This window comes from Bos indicus x Bos taurus, chromosome 10 (genome assembly GCF_003369695.1).
Source record: "Bos indicus x Bos taurus breed Angus x Brahman F1 hybrid chromosome 10, Bos_hybrid_MaternalHap_v2.0, whole genome shotgun sequence".
NCBI lineage: Eukaryota > Metazoa > Chordata > Mammalia > Artiodactyla > Bovidae > Bos > Bos indicus x Bos taurus.
Window position 1 is genome coordinate 57,229,109 of NC_040085.1, and position 18,429 is coordinate 57,247,537.

At 36.7% G+C, this 18,429-nt stretch overlaps 1 pseudogene; it reads left to right on the forward strand.

Moving 5' to 3' along the window:
• The window catches only part of LOC113899643, a 101,754-nt pseudogene extending 86,023 nt beyond the window's left edge, over positions 1 to 15,731 (forward strand).
• The last annotated feature ends 2,698 nt before the right edge of the window (positions 15,732 to 18,429 follow it).

Here is an 18,429-nt window from a genome sequence, read left to right on the forward strand (position 1 = left end):
TTAGGATGGACTGGTTGGATTTCCTTGCAGTCCAAGGGACTCTCAAGAGTCTTCTCCAACACCACAGTTCAAAAGCATCAATTCTTTGGGCCTCAGCCTTCTTCACAGTCCAACTCTCACATCCATACATGACCACTGGAAAAACCATAGCCTTGACTAGATGGCCCTTTGTCGGCAAAGTAATGTCTCTGTTTTTAATATGCTATCTAGGTTGGTCATAACTTTCCTTCCAAAGAGTAAGCATCTTTTAATTTCATGGCTGCAATCACCATCTGCAGTGATTTTGGAGCCCCCCAAAATAAAGTCTGACACTGTTTCCACTGTTTCCCCAACTATTTCCCATGAAGTGATGAGACTCGATGCCATGATCTTAGTTTTCTGAATGTTGAGCTTTAAGCCAACTTTTTCACTCTCCGCTTTCACTTTCATCAAGAGGCTCTTTAGTTCTTCTTCACTTTCTGCCATAATGGTGGTGTCATCTGCATATCTGAGGTTATTGATATTCCTCCTGGCAATCTTGATTCCAGCTTCTGCTTCCTCCAGCCCAGCGTTTCTCATGATGTATTCTGCATAGAAGTTAAATAAGCAGGGTGACAGTATACAGCCTTGACATAATCCCTTTCCTATTTGGAACCAGTCTGCTGTTCCATGTCCAGTTCTAACTGTTCCTTCCTGACCTGCATACAGATTTCTCAAGAGGAAGGTCAGGTGGTCTGGTATTCCCATCTCTTTCAGATTTTTCTACAGTTTATTGTGATCCATCCAGTCAAAGGCTTTGGCATAGTCAATAGAGCAGAAATAGATGTTTTTTCTGGAACTCTCTTGCTTTTATGGTGATCCAGCAGATGTTGGCAATTTGATCTCTGGTTCCTCTACCTTTTCTAAAACCAGCTTGAACATCTGGCAGTTCACAGTTCACGTATTGCTGAAGCCTGTCTTGGAGTATTTTGAGCATTACTTTACTAGTGAGTGAGATGAGTGCAATTGCGCGGTAGTTTGAGCATTCTTTGGCATTGCCTTTCTTTGGGATTGGAATGAAAACTGACCTTTTCCAGTCCTGTGGCCACTGCTGAGCTTTCCAAATTTGCTGGCATATTGAGTGCAGCACTTTCACAGCATCATATTTCAGGATTTGAAATAGCGCAATTGGAATTCCATCACCTCTACTAGCTTTGTTTGTAGTGATGCTTCCTAAGGCCCACTTGACTTCACATTCCAGGATGTCTGGCTCTAGGTGAGTGATCACACCATCGTGATTATCTGGGTCGTGAAGATCTTTTTTGTACAGTTCTTCTGTGTATTCTTGCCACCTCTTCTTATTATCTTCTGCTTCTGTTAGGTCCATACCATTTCTTTTTTTAAATTTTTTTTATTTTTAAACTTTACAATATTGTATTAGTTTTGCCAAATATCGAAATGAATCTACCACAGGTATACCTGTGTTCCCCATCCTGAACCCTCCTCCCTCCTCCCTCCCCATACCATCCCTCTGGGTCGTCCCCGTGCACCAGCCCCAAGCATCCAGTATCATGCATTGAACCTGGACTGGCGACTAGTTTCATACATGATATTATACATGTTTCAATGCCATTCTCCCAATTCTCCCCACCCTCTCCCTCTCCCACAGAGTCCATAAGACTGTTCTATACATCAGGACCATTTCTGTCCTTTATTGAGCCCATCTTAGCATAAAATTTTCCCTTCATATCTCTAATCCATAAACTATTAATAATTAGCCTGTTTTCCTAAGAACTAAGGCATCTCCCCAACAACTGTCAAAATCAAAAGTACAACTATAAAATCAAAGTTTACTTATCTATATTTAAGAATTAAAATATTTTTGTATATAAACACCAATACCATATATTAACACATACGTATGGAATTTAGAAAGATAGTAATAACAATCTTATGGCAGCAAAAGAGACGCAGATGTAAAGAACAGACTTTTGGACTCTGTGGGAGAAGGCAAGGGTGGGATGATCTGGGAGAATTGCACTGAAACATGTATATTACCATATGTATAATAGACAACCAGTGCAAGTTCAATGGGTGAAGCACAGCACTCAAAGTTGGTGCTCTGGGACAACCCAGAGGGGTAAGATGAAGAGGGAGGTGGGAAGGAGGATCAGAATGGGAAGACACATGTGCACCATGGCTAATTCATTTCAGTGTGTGGCCAAAACCATCACAATAATGTAATTATCCTCCAATTAAAGTAATAAATTAATTTTTTAAAAAGGAAATCTTTTAGGCTGTTTTCAATTTTTTATATGTTACTGGCATTTTTCTGTAAAATTTTTGTGTAGGATTTTTGCATTGCATCAATTTTTATGATAAGGCTAGATTGTACTTTTCTTTTATGTGGTACATTGTCAGATTTTCTATCAAGATTATTTTGGTTTCATAAAATGTTCTGAAAAGGGTTTTCACAGTTTCTATTTTCTGTAAGTATTAGTCTACAATTATTATTATTCTCTTAAATCTTTAAAAAATTTTATAAGTGAATTCAGGCATTAGTATTCCAAAATTAAAAATAGTAAACATTTAATTTCATAATATATCACTTAGCTCAGAGTTTCTGTTTTTCTTGTGTCTATTTTAGTAAGTATTTTTCTTGATATTTATCTATTTATTATGTGTTTAAATTATTGCCATAAAATTAGTCATAAGTCATCTTAATAAAGTCATGTTAATTAGTCATTAGTCATCAATACAATTGTAAGAGCATATTTATTAATGCATAATCTACATTTATTGAAATTCACCCTTTTTAGAAATATGGTTCTTCTGTTAGGTCCTTATCTTTTCTTTCCTTTATTGTGCCCATCCTTATATGAAATAGTCCCGTGATCTCTCAATTTTCTTGAAAATATTTCTAGTCTTGCCCATTCTATTTTTATCCTCTATTTCTTTTCACTTTTTTCATTTAAATGTACATCAGTCAGCTAGAGATAGACAAATTGTAATACATAGAAACAATAGATTGTTAGCAATTATAAAAGGACAAACTTCAAGTCAATGCAAGAACATGGATGAATCTTACAAAAGACATGAAGAAAGACAAACAATTTCATTCCATTTATATGATAGTCTGGAGAAGGGAAAACTATAGAAACAAATCAAATCAGTGATTACCAGGGCCCATAGGTAGGAGTTGGGGATTTAGTACATAAAGGCACTTATTGGGATGATGGAAATATTCTGTATTTTGATTTTGATGGTGGTTACATGATTGATCACTGCCTCCTGTACAATGTCATAAACCTCCGTCCGTAGTTCTTCAGGCACTCTATCAGATCTATTCCCTTGAATCTATTTGTCACTTCTACTGAATAATCATAAGGGATTTGATTTAGGTCCCTCCTGAATGGTCTAGTCATTTTCCCTACTTTATTCAATTTAAGTCTGAATTTTGCAGTAAGGAGTTCATGATCTGAGCCACAGTCAATTCCTGGTGTTGATTTTGCTGACTGTATAGAGCTTCTCCATCTTCAGCTGCAAAGAATATAATCAATTTGATTTCAGTGTTGACCATTGGTGATGTCCATGTGTAGAATCATCTCTTGTGTTGCTGGAAGAGGGTGTTTGCTATGACCAGTGCATTTTCTTGGCAAAACTCTGTTAGCCTTTGCCCAGCTTCATTTTGTACTCCAAGGCCAAATTTGCCTGTTACTCTAGGTATCTCTTGATTTCCTACTTTTGCATTCCAGTTCCCTATTATGAAAATGACATTTTTGGAGGTGTTAATTATAGAAGATCCTGTATGTCTTCATAAAACCATTCAACTTTAGTTTTAGTTTGCATTTTTCTAATGAATAATAATACTAATTGTCTTTTCGTGTGTTTACTGGCTATTTGTAAATCTGTTTTGCTCAGGTGTTTGTTCAGGTCTTTTTCTCCTTTTAATTTTTAAATTAAAAGATGATTATTTCATATTCTGCTAATATTTTACATCTTTAGTTTTCAAATAACTGAAAGGGTTAATTCAAACATACTGGCAAAATGTATAGTATTTTATAATCTATATATTTCCAATAAGATGTATAAAGTTGTGATACTGATTAAAAGTCTGAAGAAGTAAAAGAGACAAGAGCTTTTGAGCTGTTAGAGAATTTATCATTTTTTCTGGACTGGATATAAAAACCAAAACTTATCTTTTGGTATTGGTCATGCTGAAAAAACATCTTCAGGAGGTTTTTCCAAACATACTAAAAAATGTTATTTTTATTTTCAGTCTACTTTGGTCCCTTTATAATTATTTATCCAAGTCTCCATACATTTATTCTAGGCAATTACTTTATGATTCTTTAATTCATTTTCAAGAAGAATTTTAAGCTCTTTCCCCCCCCCCTGGATTTCTTGAACTGATGATATCTGTGAGAATTATGCTTTAAAAAGCAAAACAGAAAGTTAACCAAAATTAAAAATTTGATGAGCAGTGAACACTATCATAGCAAATATTAGTACTCCATACTGTCAATATGATTCTATAGTTTGTTTGCAGATCTTAATGAAATAAAATATGACTCTCAGAAAATAAAAAGTTAAAGACTGACTTCTTAAATATGTCATGTCTTAGACCTAAGGCTTTTTTTTGGCTCCAGGTGGGAGGCTGTATCCATTTGCTTCTTAGCTCTTTCTCCAATAAGATTATGTTTTTATCAGGAGGAGAGTTTTTATTTTTCTTTCTCGTTTTTTTTTTAATAAATGGTAGTTAAAAACATGTAAGAAATGAGCAGGTCTCTTTTACTGCACCTGTTACATATAACCCCGTTGTAACTAGTCGTCTGGAAAGGACCAAGGGAGGGCTTTATCATTGTGCAACAGGGCACTCTATAGTATGTAATGTGCATTTCTTTCTTTGGACATAATCTGAATTAAAATGTTACTATTTCATTAATAAATATGATATTTAAATCAGCAAATTAAAAATCACCACTATGTGTTAAAACTCCCTTAGATGACACTTCACTAGTCAGAACACGGTAATTATTTTGAAAAATCAGCTCTTCCAAGGTAACTGGGCAGGTACAATATTTTATAAAGTAAATTACCAGTTACCATCAACATTCATCAGGGACTCATTTGGATTTTATTACAGGTTGACATTTACTTATTTGCCCAATTTTAAAAATTACAACGGTTGCATGACTGCCCCAGGGCGCAGCTGTAGAAAATTAACACACTAATCACATAAATTATCATAAATAAAAGGTTATAAAAGTAATAGCATACAATTTTTTAAAAGCAACTTATGACATCCCTAATAATACCTTAAATTTATATAGCACATTGAAATTGTCAAATCTCTTTTATCTCTATAGTTTTGAAGTTTAGAAACTCTGGCATAGGAATGCTATTATTGATACCATTTCAGAAGTGGGGAAGCAGAAAACCTTAAATAGCTGTTCAGTTGACCTAGGATTAAACAGCTAGGTAGGTTCAAAGTCAAGTCAAGAGTTAAATCTCCTGAACTCCCAACACTCCATTTTTTCCCTTTATATTTCTCTTTCATTGAAGAGTAGAATCAGAGAAGGCAATGGCACCCCACTCCAGTACTCTTGCCTGGAAAATCCCATGGATGGTGGAGCCTGGAAGGCTGCAGTCCATGGCGCCGCTGAGGGTCGGACACGACTGAGCGACTTCACTTTCACTTTTCACTTTCATGCATTGGAGAAGGAAATGGCAACCCACTCCAATGTTCTTGCCTGGAGAATCCCAGGGATGAGGGAGCCTGGTGGGCTGATGTCTATGGGGTCGCACAGAGTCGGACACGACTGAAGTGACTCAGCAGCAGAAGAGTAGAATATCACTTACCCTCTGTGCTCCAATCTATCAACACATTTAGTGAACTGAAGATCACGAATATATCCTGATCTACCTCCAGAGCTGCCAGTCTTGTCTAAGCAAACATTGTCTCTTGTCTAGACTACTGATTGTGATAATGCTCCTCCTTCTCACCCCCGTAAAATACATATCCTACAGAGTACCCAACTGATTTAAAAAAAATATAAATGAGTTTTACCATTTTAATTCTTATAGTGATCTATGGATCCATGTAATGTGACTCCCTCTTCAATGTCATCTCTTATCACTCTCTACCACTCCAGCTCTGCTTCCTTTTCTCTGACTGTTGAGCATGCCAAGATTGATCCTCAGTTCAGTTCAGTTCAGTGGCTCAGTCGTGTCCGACTCTTTGTGACCCCATGAATCGCAGCACGCCAGGCCTCCCTGTCCATCACCAACTCTCGGAGTTTACTTAAACTCATGTCCATCGAGTCGGTGATGCCATCCAGCCATCTCATCCTCTGTCATCCCCTTCTCCTCTTGCCCCCAATCCCTCCCAGCATCAGAGTCTTTTCCAATGAGTCAACTCTTCGCATGAGGTGGCCAAAGTACTGGAGTTTCAGCTTTAGCATCATTCCTTCCAAAGAAATCCCAGGGCTGATCTCCTTCAGAATGGACTGGTTGGATCTCCTTGCAGTCCAAGGGACTCTCACGAGTCTTCTCCAACACCACAGTTCAAAAGCATCAATTCTTCGGCACTCAGCTTTCTTCACAGTCCAACTCTCACATTCCATGCATGACCACTGGAAAAACCATAGCCTTGACTAGATGGACCTTTGTTGGCAAAGTAATGTCTCTGCTTTTGAATATGCTATCTAGGTTGGTCATAACTTTCCTTCTAAGGAGTAAGCATCTTTTAATTTCATGGCTGCAGTCACCATCTGTAGTGATTTTTGAGCCCCCAAAAATGAAGTCTGACACTGTTTCCACTGTTTCCCCATCTATTTCCCATGAAGTGATGGGACCAGATGCCATGATCTTCATTTTTTGAATGTTGAGCTTTAAGCCAACTTTTTCACTCTCCTCTTTCACTTTCATCAAGAGGCTTTTTAGTTCCTCTTCACTTTCTGCCATAAAGGTGGTGTCATCTGCATATCTGAGGTTATTGATATTTCTCCTGGCAATCTTGATTACAGCTTGTGCTTCTTCCAGCCCAGCATTTCTCATGATGTACTCTGCATAGAAGTTAAATAAGCAGGGTGACAATATACAGCCTTGATGTACTCCTTTGCCTATTTGGAACCAGTCTGCTGTTCCATGTCCAGTTCTAACTGTTGCTTCCTGACCTGCATATAGGTTTCTCAATAGGCAGGTCAGGTGGTCTGGTATTCCCCATATGCTACTGGAGATCAATGGAGAAATAACTCCAGAAAGAATGAAGGGATGGAGCCAAAGCAAAAACAATACCCAGTTGTGGATGTGGCTGGTGATAGAAGCAAGGTCTGATGCTGTAAAGAGCAATATTGCATAGGAACCTGAAATGTTAGGTCCATGAATCAAGGCAAATTGGAAGTGGTCAAACAAGGAGATGGCAAGAGTGAACGTCGACATCCTAGGAATCAACGAACTAAAATGGACTGGAATGGGTGAATTTAACTCAGATGACCATTATATCTACTACTGCAGGCAGGAATCCCTTAGAAGAAATGGAGTAGCCATCATGGTCAACAAAAGAGTCTGAAATGCAGTACTTGGATGCAACCTCAAAAATGACAGAATGATCTCTGTTCGTTTCCAAGGCAAACCATTCAATATCACAGTAATCCAAGTCTATGCCCCAACCAGTAACGCTGAAGAAGCTGAAGTTGAACGGTTCTATAAAGATTGATCCTACCTCTGAGTTTTTGTTGTTCTTATATTTTGCTCTGTTTGGAATGTTCTATTCCCTGATTTTTTGCAGAACTTATTTCCTCTTTCTCAGAGACTTCCTTTGATAACCGAACCTAATCTGGCTTCTCTTTCTTTTTTCTTTCCTTCATCCTGGCCTCCAGTCATTCTTTATCACATGATTCTGTTTTATGTGTATAGCATCTGTCTTTTGTTACCAGGAATTATCTCACCCATGTATTTATTTACTTGTTGATTGTACATCAATTCTGATGAATTATAAAATCCACAAAAGCATTGATTTTGTATATCTTGGTCACTTCCTGTAACAGATGCTGTTCATCCTCTACTCCTCCACTCATGTCTCTTGAGGCCATCCTAGAAATCACCTGCACCCCAGTTGACCCTTGTTTTATATTCCCAAAGCTTTCTATTTCCACACCTTCCTGCCTGAGGGCATTCTTTGGTCATTCTTCTTGGAAGACAAGACATGCTGGAAAGTTGATGCTTCCAGGTACAATACTCAGTCGGTAAATAAAAGCAGGAAATCATAAGTAAAATACACAGTTTTCTCTTTACTTGGGTAGACAGTTATAAGGTCAAAATTATAGGCATGTTTTATATCTTTCAGAGTCTCCAGCATAACCATACACAGTAGTAAATAACTTATTCATGCACATTTCATTGACTCTTATTTATTTCTTTGTTCTTTGTTGTTCTTAATTAAAATCAAGATATTTTTACATTTCCATATCTCCAGTGCTTGTTCAGATTTGTCGTTCATTGTACTGTCACCTCTCCCTGCTTTGTTTCTATCCTCCTTTTTTCTACCCTAGCTTGTCTTGCCAATGCTAATGATTTTTCTTTATGATTTCCTTCTCTGGTTTGTAGTAACTTATTTTTTGTCTATATGATGTTTAAGAGCAATTTATGTTAGTATACAGTGAGCACTGAGTATTTTGGTGATTGGTCAACAATTCTTGTAGGGTATATTTAGGCAAAAATGAGAATGAATCCCTTGTGACATTCCTTTCCTATACAAAGGAATGGATTTTCATGGCAAATGCCTGGTCACTCCAAATGACTTTGGCTCCTTTTCCTCAATACCCATGCTTTCTTCTTCTATAGTTGAATTTATGGCCACCCCCTAAAAGACTATTTTCTTGCCTCTTTCAAAAATATGTGGCCCTATGAATAAGCTTTGGACAAAAGGATGAAACAATGAAGAAGATATGGGCAATTTCATATATATGCCTTTGAAAGGAACAGATGTGTCTTTTCTTTTCCGTATTCCCCTACTTTCTGGCTATAATAAAGATGTGGAGGTGCGATGTTCTTGGGCAACACAGAAAAAAAAGTTGGATCCTTGCAACATGGATGGAACTCCATATCCATACCTGGTTTCTTAGGACCCTGTGAAGCAAGCTGCTATACCAGTGTAGGCTTAATGTGAAGGAGATAAAAACGACCTAGTTTCAGCTAACCATGTTTTGCATCTTAGTTCTGTGGAACTGACCCATGGATGGTCCTAATGATTAGGGATGTCCAGCAGAAGATCACATTGTTAAGTCTCTCTCTTTTCTTCCCTTCTCTTCATTCTCTCTTTCTTTATCTTTCTCTCTCTCTCTCTTTATATATATATATATATATATAAAATATACATTTATTTCTATAATAAATTGGCACACACCCATAAAAATCAAAACACATGAACTAGAACATGTGATGTATAAAAAGAACACATTTCTTAAAAAGGATGGGTTATTTGGAATGTTTCTCCTCAAAATAATGTGATACATATTTACTCTCTTTGAGGTTATCTGTGAGATCTATGCATGGGTGTGATAGTATGCATGAATAATAGCAAAGACACATTCTGTAGTGTTCTCCCATCATAATAGGGGTCCCTAGCCTGATTATTTTGACAGATGTTAATATAGAATTTGAATTACAAGTAATCTAACCATGGGTGAAAGATAATAGTGTTTGACATAGCTGTTTCAAAGTATCACTGGAGAAATTGTAACACATGAAAATTAAAAGTTGTTTTTCCTCTTTTGTGGTTACCTCTGAGTTAGTTGTATTATTCAGCCAGTTACACTCTTGGGTATTCTAATTCTGTTTTTAAAATTATGATAGCGAAACTCTACATGTTTGTGTGAATTGTAAATAAGAAAGTATATATACTAAGTAGTGAAAGTGAAGTCACTCAGTCATGTCCGACTCTTTGCAACCCCATGGACTGTAGCCTTCCAGGCTCCTCCGTCCATGGGATTCTCCAGGCAAGAGTACTGCAGTGGGGTGCCATTTCCTTCTCCAGGGGATCTTCCTGACCCAGGGACTGAACCTGGGTCTCCCGCATTCCAGGCAGACGCTTTAACCTCTGCGCCACCAGGGACGCCTACTAAAGTCTACTAAGTAGACCACCCCACAATTCTATGGCCCTCTTCCACTTTCAAACCATGTCCTGAATGGCTCAAAACAAAGCAAGTGGAGTGTCTGAACATGCTTGATTCTTTCTCATGTACTCCTGTAGCTTAGGAATCTGTTGATATAGAGCATCTCAATGTGCTTACTTGTCTTCTGACTTCTGGGTAGGCACTGTCAGTGATCATCAAGGAGGGAGATAAAAGATCTGACTTCTTCTGGGTGATCACAGCATGAATTGTCCTTAAAAGAAAAATCACTGCTCTTCAAGGTGGCTCTCTTCACACAGACATTTTGTTTCCAGGTTGTGATGAGTCTGTTATTCTCTGCCCCTTCAGGCCTAGAGATAGTACCAGCTGCAGTGTACATACAGCATTATTATTTTTGGTGTATCTACTCACAACTTGTTAATAGCTCATTTTTTTAATGTGCTGTATTCAGATATCCCCATTTAAGTGTATCATATATTTCTTCCCAGAACCTGACTGCTATAGTTTGGAAAATCAGCTTTTAGTGAATATTTCAAGGGAGATTTCTTCTTTCTTTCTTCTTGCAATATTTCTCACATATTCTTACACTTGTTTAAATGTTACAGTAGATTCAGTAGTTAGAGCGGAAAAGATTTAGGACTGAAAATCATTATGCCAAATTGGAAAAGCACATCATGCTGAGTTCTGTGAAGACATTAATATTACTTTGCTATACACTATATTCATAAGGATCGCAATCATTTTTATCTATTTCTGCTTTTTTGATTCCCAGAAAAATCACTTTTCCCCCCCTAATATATAGTTTTTCCTTGGGCTTCCTGGTGGTTCAGCAGTAAAGAATCTGCCTGCAATGCAGGAGCCACAGAAGATGTGGGTTCAATCCCTGTGTCGAGAAGTACCCCTAGAGGAGGGCATGGCAACCACTCCAGTATTCTTGCCTGGAGACACTCATAGACAGAGGAGCCTGTGGGCTATAGTCCATGGAGTCAGGAAGAGTCAGACATGACTGAAGTGACACATGCATATTCTTTCCTTGGAAGCCTTAAATCAAATCTAGCCTAAATCAAATCTCTCTCAGACTTCTTTTTTTGGAGGCAAACCTCCTATTTAGATTAGCATGGAAGTTTTTCTTTTATTTACCTCTCTTCAATGCTTGTAATGAGTATCATATTTTCATGAAGACTCTTTTAAAAAAATTCCTAAAAGGTTTATGGAAGATAGTAATTTCAAAGCTTTCGGCAGTTTTCTGTATTAAAGAGGTTGTGACATGAATTTACCTTTGCAGTTTCTCTTTTTAATAAAAAAATTAAAAAACTGTGATCTTTAATTATGCAAATATAAGGCAAGTATTGAACAATCATTCCTGAGAAAGACATGCGTTAAAATAGAATCCTTTTATTTTTTAAAAGTTTTTCTTGGTGTTACTGAAGGTCAAAAGTTTTAATGTAGATTATTAAGAAATGTTACAGATTATCCCTGAAATTCAAAAGAAATATAAACTTTCCTCCTAAAAATCAGTGATAAAAGTAAGAAATCAGTGAATAGATATTTTAAGACTAGAAAGCCAAGTATTCTGGTTCGTACATGTGAATAGGAGTCTAGTCAGATATTCTGCAAATATTCTTCCTTGTGGTCAAGTAATGGTTTCTTTTTTATGTAACAATTTAGATTTCATCATCCCTGAACATTTTCACTTACTCTTGGGAGGAATGCTTGTATTTTGTCTTGTCCAACAAGTCATTTTATTAGATTGGCAACAGGTGTCACAGAGAGAGTAAGAAAAGATGTGCAAGCCTGATTTTCATCCCAGAGCAGTGGAAATATAGTCAAAAGGAGATTGGGCTGGGCAACAGAAACTCGACCTGGACCAGAACTGGTGTCCCAAAACTGGATCAGTACTTAGCTGCAACTGTATGTGCCAGAATCATTCTATGGTTATTCATCAAGTAGGTTCGCCTTAAGATGTGGAGATGGGTATCCTCTGAGAACTTTGGAAATACTGAGTATAGATCTTTCTTGTGAGAGGAGACAAGAAAGGAGGGCTGGATAGATGAACTGGGGTTTTGGCCATGAGGCGTTTTCCTCTCTGAGCTCCGTGGTTATTGACCTTGGAATAAGGGCAGTTGGGAAAGAATATGTCATTGTGCAATAGGTAGTTCACCTCGTGCTTCAGGTGAAGTGAAATATATACGCCTACTCTGAGGAATCTAGAAACTATTTGGGGAAGTAAGACTAATGAAGAAATTGCTACAGAATACTGAGATGCAATTTTGAGTTACTGTAATTTCAGGACTAACAAATAATATGACCTTGTTTTGTAACTCGAGAAAGAAATGGCAGCTCACTCCAGTGTTCTTCCCTGGTGAATCCCATGGATAGAGCTACCTGGCAGGCTGCAGTCCACTGGTCTCAAAGAGTTGGAAATGACTGAAGCAACTTGGCACATTATATAATTACAAGCTTGCCATATATAAGTATTTTCATTTAATTTTGTAGAAGATAACCAGTGAGGTTTGGTTTCTCCATTCTTGACCAGGCTTGATTAGAATAAAGGTGATGTTTTCTGCATAAGCTTCCTATCTTTTCTAAGTATCAACCAGAGTGGGGGTTGGCATTAGCAGTAGAATACAAGGTTCTAGAAATTCAAATTACTTTATTTTCTATTTTCACTCATTTATACATAAGTGCAATCCAGTTAAACATAAAGGGCAGCCTCCCAAGAGAAAATAATCTTAAGGGCTCTCAAAATTGGGCAATTTGTAGCAAGGGGTAATCATCATATTATCATTTTATAAGAATAGCTACCATTTATGAAGTACTTACTGTTTTGCTAATATGCTTTGCATATTTTATCTGTAGTCCTTTTTAAAACAATGCAGATGAAGTGTTATTATTCTTATTGATGACAAAGCTAGAGACTCAGAGATGTTAAGTGACTTACTATAGATAGCATGGCTAATAAGTGGCTGTGTAAAGATTCAGATTGAATTTGGGTTGGATCCCATGCCAATGAGTTCAGCCAGCCAGGGTACTGCCAGAAAGTTTTGTTCAGATGATGTATCTATGAGTTCTTTGGTCTTTTTTTTTTCCCTTTTCTTTTCATTTTTACTTCATAAGCTAACCAAGCTATCTTCTTTCCACAATACTGTCTATGACTTGGTCATCCAAATGATAAATCTGTTTTGTCATTACCTATTGATATATCTCTTGAATACCACTTAAGTTAGTTTATAACTTCTAGTGAGTATCCAGTCTCTTTTCAGAGAGTAAGAGGCTACAGGTTCTTTGACTGACATAACATCATTTACTACATCAGTTCCTAAATTATTTGAATTGTTTGCCTTATTCATCTCCACTCACAGCTAATCCAAAATTGACTAGAGTTGGGATCAATGAGATTCAAATTAAATCTTATACCTTTATTTAAATCATTAGTCAGATAGATTTGATTTACATCATTCTATTCCCTACTCCACCAGAAGCATTTACTTGACATAGCTTAAGCCATATTACATAATTTTCACAACTCAGACAAGAATGTCAATTTAAGTTTTAGAAACTACACCATGTACATTTGCAGTGATTTATAATGTTATCTTATTAGATTAATTCTACAGCTGTATCAGAAAACTGCACATCTAGATTTGTACATCTAGACAGTTTTACATTCATCATCTTCAGTTTCTTCCAGAAGGATGCATTTTTCACAAGGTTTGAGCTGTTTCTTAGATGAGCTGCTTGAATTTTGCATAAATGAAGTCTCTCAAATATGGTGGGAAGCTTTACTAAAATATTCTGAAACAGAAAGATCACTTTTGGGTTATACTGCAACTGTTGGTTTTCTTTCATGCCATCTTGCCATTAAGTCTCAAATGAATGAAGGCTAGTACGTAGAAATACAAATAGTTATTTGCTAGGTACTGTGCCAAATGCTTCACCTCCATGATTTTATTTAATTCTTATACCAACATTCAGAGGCAGGTTTTATTATCCGTGCTTTATTTATCAAAACAAAACAAAACCACACACAAAGAGGTAAGCGATAATGTGCCAAAAGCCACGATGTCCAAATGACTCTAAAATTCTTTCTTTAGCCACTGCAGTGTGTGCCTCCCTGGGCCGCACTCGACATCTAATTCATTATTTCTGGACTTTTATTTTAGTGGTTGCCCTGCCCCTTCTTTGCACCTTCCGTCCTTGATTTGATCCACATCATTTTTGAAAATTATGTTACTCTTTTGAAATGTAGCAAGGTTTAAAACTGCTCAAATTTGATAAGAAACGAGGGAAACATAGCTCAATCTAGCCTACTTATTTACCAAGGTAAAACAAAAAAGATATGCCCACGTTATGTGTGAGATAAGATGATGTTCTAAAATATCAAGTTACTTTTCCAGGTATCAGCAAGGAGGACTAGGGCCAGCAAAGGAAGCTGAGGTCTCTCTTTTCATTTTAATTCTTTGGAAAGTATATGTTGTCTTTTTCCTTGTGAGAGTGAACAGCTAAATTATGTTCTTTAACGATAGTTGTTGTTGTTTAGTCACTAAGTCGTGTCTGACTCTTTTTTGATCCCATGGACCATAGCCCTCAAAACTACTCTGTCCATCCATGGGATTTCCCAGGTAATAATACTGGAGTGGTTTGCCATTTCCTTCACCAGGGGATTTTCTTGACTTAGGGACTGAAACTATGTCTCCTGCTTTGGCAGGCAGATTCTTTAACCCTGAGCCACCTGGGTAGATATCACTTAAAACTTACTGTCAGGCCCTCTGATTGGAGATATGTGTAACACTGACTTACTGTGACCTAGGAAAGGCTGCCAAGGATGTCTTCAACAAAGGATATGGGTTTGGTATGGTCAAATAGATCTGAGAACCAAGTTATGTAATGGAGTGGAATTTTCTACTTCTGGTCATGTTTATATCAATATAGGGAGGGCAACCTAGAGGTCAAATACAAAATTTGTAACTGTGGGCTGACCCTCACCCAAAAGTGGTACACAGACAGTACTCTTGGAAGAGAAATCTCTTTGGAGAATAAGTTGGCTGAAGAGTTGAAACTGACTCTTGATACCATTTTTGTACTAAAAATGGTACCAAGAAAAGAAAAGAAGAGTGGAAAATTAAAGGCCTCATATAAACAGGATTGTTTCAGTCTTGACAGTAGCATTGATATAGATTTTTCTAGACCAACCATCTATGATTGGGCTATGCTGCCCTTTGAAGGTTGGTTTGCAGGCTATCAGATGAATTTTGACACAGCCAAATCCAAACTGTCACAGAATAATTTTCCACTGGGTTACGAGGCCACAGACTTCCAGCTGCACACTCACATGAACAATGGCACTGAATTTGGAGGGTCCATCTACCAAAAGATGAACGAGACGATTGAAACGTCAATAAACCTAATGTGGACGACCAGCAGTGATAACAGCCATTAAGGCATCCCTGCTAAGTACAACCTGGATATAGAATTTCTCTATCTGATAAAGTAAATAATATCAGTCTGATTGAATTGGGTTATACTCAGACCCTTTTACCCAGAGTGAAACTCACCCTGTCAGCTCTAATTAATAGAAAGAATATCAATGCAGGAGGCCACAAGTTTGGGCTGGGATTTGAACTAGGTTTTGAGTAAAGCATCAGCTTTGTCCCTAGAGATGAAGAAAAATGAACCCACTATATTTTGACCTTAAAATTCTTTTGTGAAATTTCAGTAGTGCGAACTTTTTATTATTCTGAAGAATTGTAATCCTCTCCACACTGAGGCCTACCTAACAAGTCCATCCTAAGGGAGGTACTTGAAGGAATGTCTAGAAGTCGTCATGTTCCTGCTGCATTTCAGTTCAGTTCTGCAGTGTTATTTTAAATGTCTTCCTCAGCAATAGTGTAGTGTCATGTTAGAAAGAAGTTGACCCAACCCTCCAGTTGTCCATCACGTCCTACATGTCATACACCACTTTTTTATGACCTTGTAATGTATTTGCCTCTGTACTATAGTGGAATCTTTGGTTTTGCATTGGAATAAAATAAAATAAACCCATCATATTTGGAACATAAAAAAATAAAAACAAAAACATATTGTGTAAAAGGATAAAGTTTAGAGGTCACCATTTCTAAAAAGGAAGGACAAACTTTGATTTTCTAAGGTTAGGATCCAAAATACAGTTTGTGTCAGCTAGGTTGATAATGAAAATGAAAGAGAATGGAAGCAAGTATTCCCTTTATTCATAGTCAGATGTCACAGATAAAAGAATTTCTAATGCATTAATAGAACAAATATTAAATACAATTGAAGGATATAGGGAGATTTTCCAAGAAAAATTAACATAATGTGATAAATTCAAAGGTTTCAACAAGTCATTAAATCTGTTTCAAAGTAGCTGTATAATTGTACCATCAGAAGAATTTTAATTATCCGTAAGAGTTCATGGTAACTGAAGCATTGAATGAAAATGAAAACTTTTTTTTTAAGATTTCTTACAATTAGATAATATATGAAAACAAATGTGCAGTTAGCATAAGTTACAAAATTTTTAAAAATGTTTAGCTGGTATGGTCAAGAAATTCTGCACTCCTCTGAATTAAGTAATGTTACTAAATAGACAAGTTTTTAGAAAATATCAAATCGCTAATGATGACATAGCACTCATTAAAGGGAATTGACACTATTCTAACACCTTGAAAAATGAGGAACAAATTTAATTTCATGATAATAAATCTCAGTTGTTTTAAAGTGTGAAATAACATTGTGTTTTCTAGTATTTTAGTTTCTTCTTACATCATAAATAATCCACACAAGAAGTATGACGACTCTCAAAAATGATACATTATCATTCTCTTATTATAATAGTGGTTGTAGAAGTCTATTAGGCACAGTTAATTTGTCCCTAATCACTTTTGTGTGCTTAGTCGCTTCAGATGTGTCCGACTCTGTGCGACCTTGTGGACTGTAGTCAGCCGAGCTCCTCTGTCCATGGGGATTTTCCTGGCAAGAATACCAGGGTGGGTTGCCATGCCCTCCTCCAGAGGATCTTCCTGACCCAGGGTTCGGACTGGTATCGTTTATGTCTCCTGCATTGGCAGGCAGGTTCTCTACCACTAGCGCCACCTGGGAAGCCCCTCTAATCCCTTTTACTTTCCCCCATTTGTATTCAGCTTCAGAATGAAAACCCCGTTGTTCCCCATCTGGGGCTAACCTTGACTGCTTTCTCTGCCATTTTATTTCAGCAGTTTGGGCAACCCAGCTAACTAAAAAATTCTGTGTAGTGCATAGAAAGATGACAAAAAATAAATTTCTCAATTCTATACAAAGTTAAAGAGATTGAAAAGTACTCAATTTTTGTATTGCTGTATAGTTTTACAAAGAGGGACAACCAGTTTTAAGTTTTATATGCTACTAGAAGTATCTCACTTTGTTTTATTTATTCATGGTTATTGCATTTTTAATCCCATAAACATGGAACTGGAAAAAAATATATATAATATTATAATGTATTATTATGGAATATATTTTTGTATTTATATACAATTTATATTTATAAATTATATGTGCTTAGTCACTTCAGTCATGTCTGACCATAACCCATGAGGCTCCTCTGTCCATGGGATTTTCCTGGAAACAATATTGGAGTGGGTAGCCATGTTCTCCTCCAGGGGATCTTCCTGACCCAGGGATCAAATCTGTGCCTCCTCTTTGCAGGCAGGTACTTTACCTTCTAAGCCACTGGAGAAGGCAGATAAATCATATATTATAGTATATTATTATATAATACATTTTTGTATTTATATGAAATTTATATTAATAAATCATAGATACATTTAAGGAAAAACTCACGTACCCTCATCTGTCTTTGGATTTATCTCAATCCAAAGGTAAGCTAGGAAGTTTAAGGCTATTGGATTAATGAATGGTTTAAATAGAGATAAGTATTATTTCAGTTATGTGTCCATAAGGTTCTTTTGCAATTATTTTAATTCAGTGACCTTTTATAGTTCCATCTGAGTCAAAGAATTCTGGAGTGCTGGTGGAAACTTTGTAACATTTTATAAATAGAAGTTGAATGAAAAATAGAATAGAAGAGCTAACTGTGTCTACAGATAAATAAATATTCTTCAAAATAGTGATTGGTCTTGGGTGACAAAGCTTTGCTTTTGTGATAAAAAGCTTGCTAACAGTGTTTTAATTGAAACTTTTAATCTGAATGTTGTCTGAATTCTGTTAAATGTTACTTTCCTACCTTAATTCAGATTTTCTTAATCTTCATTCTCACATTGAGTATTGTTACACTGTCTGCCTCATTACGCTAAAGAAAGATGAAGTAAGCTATTAACAT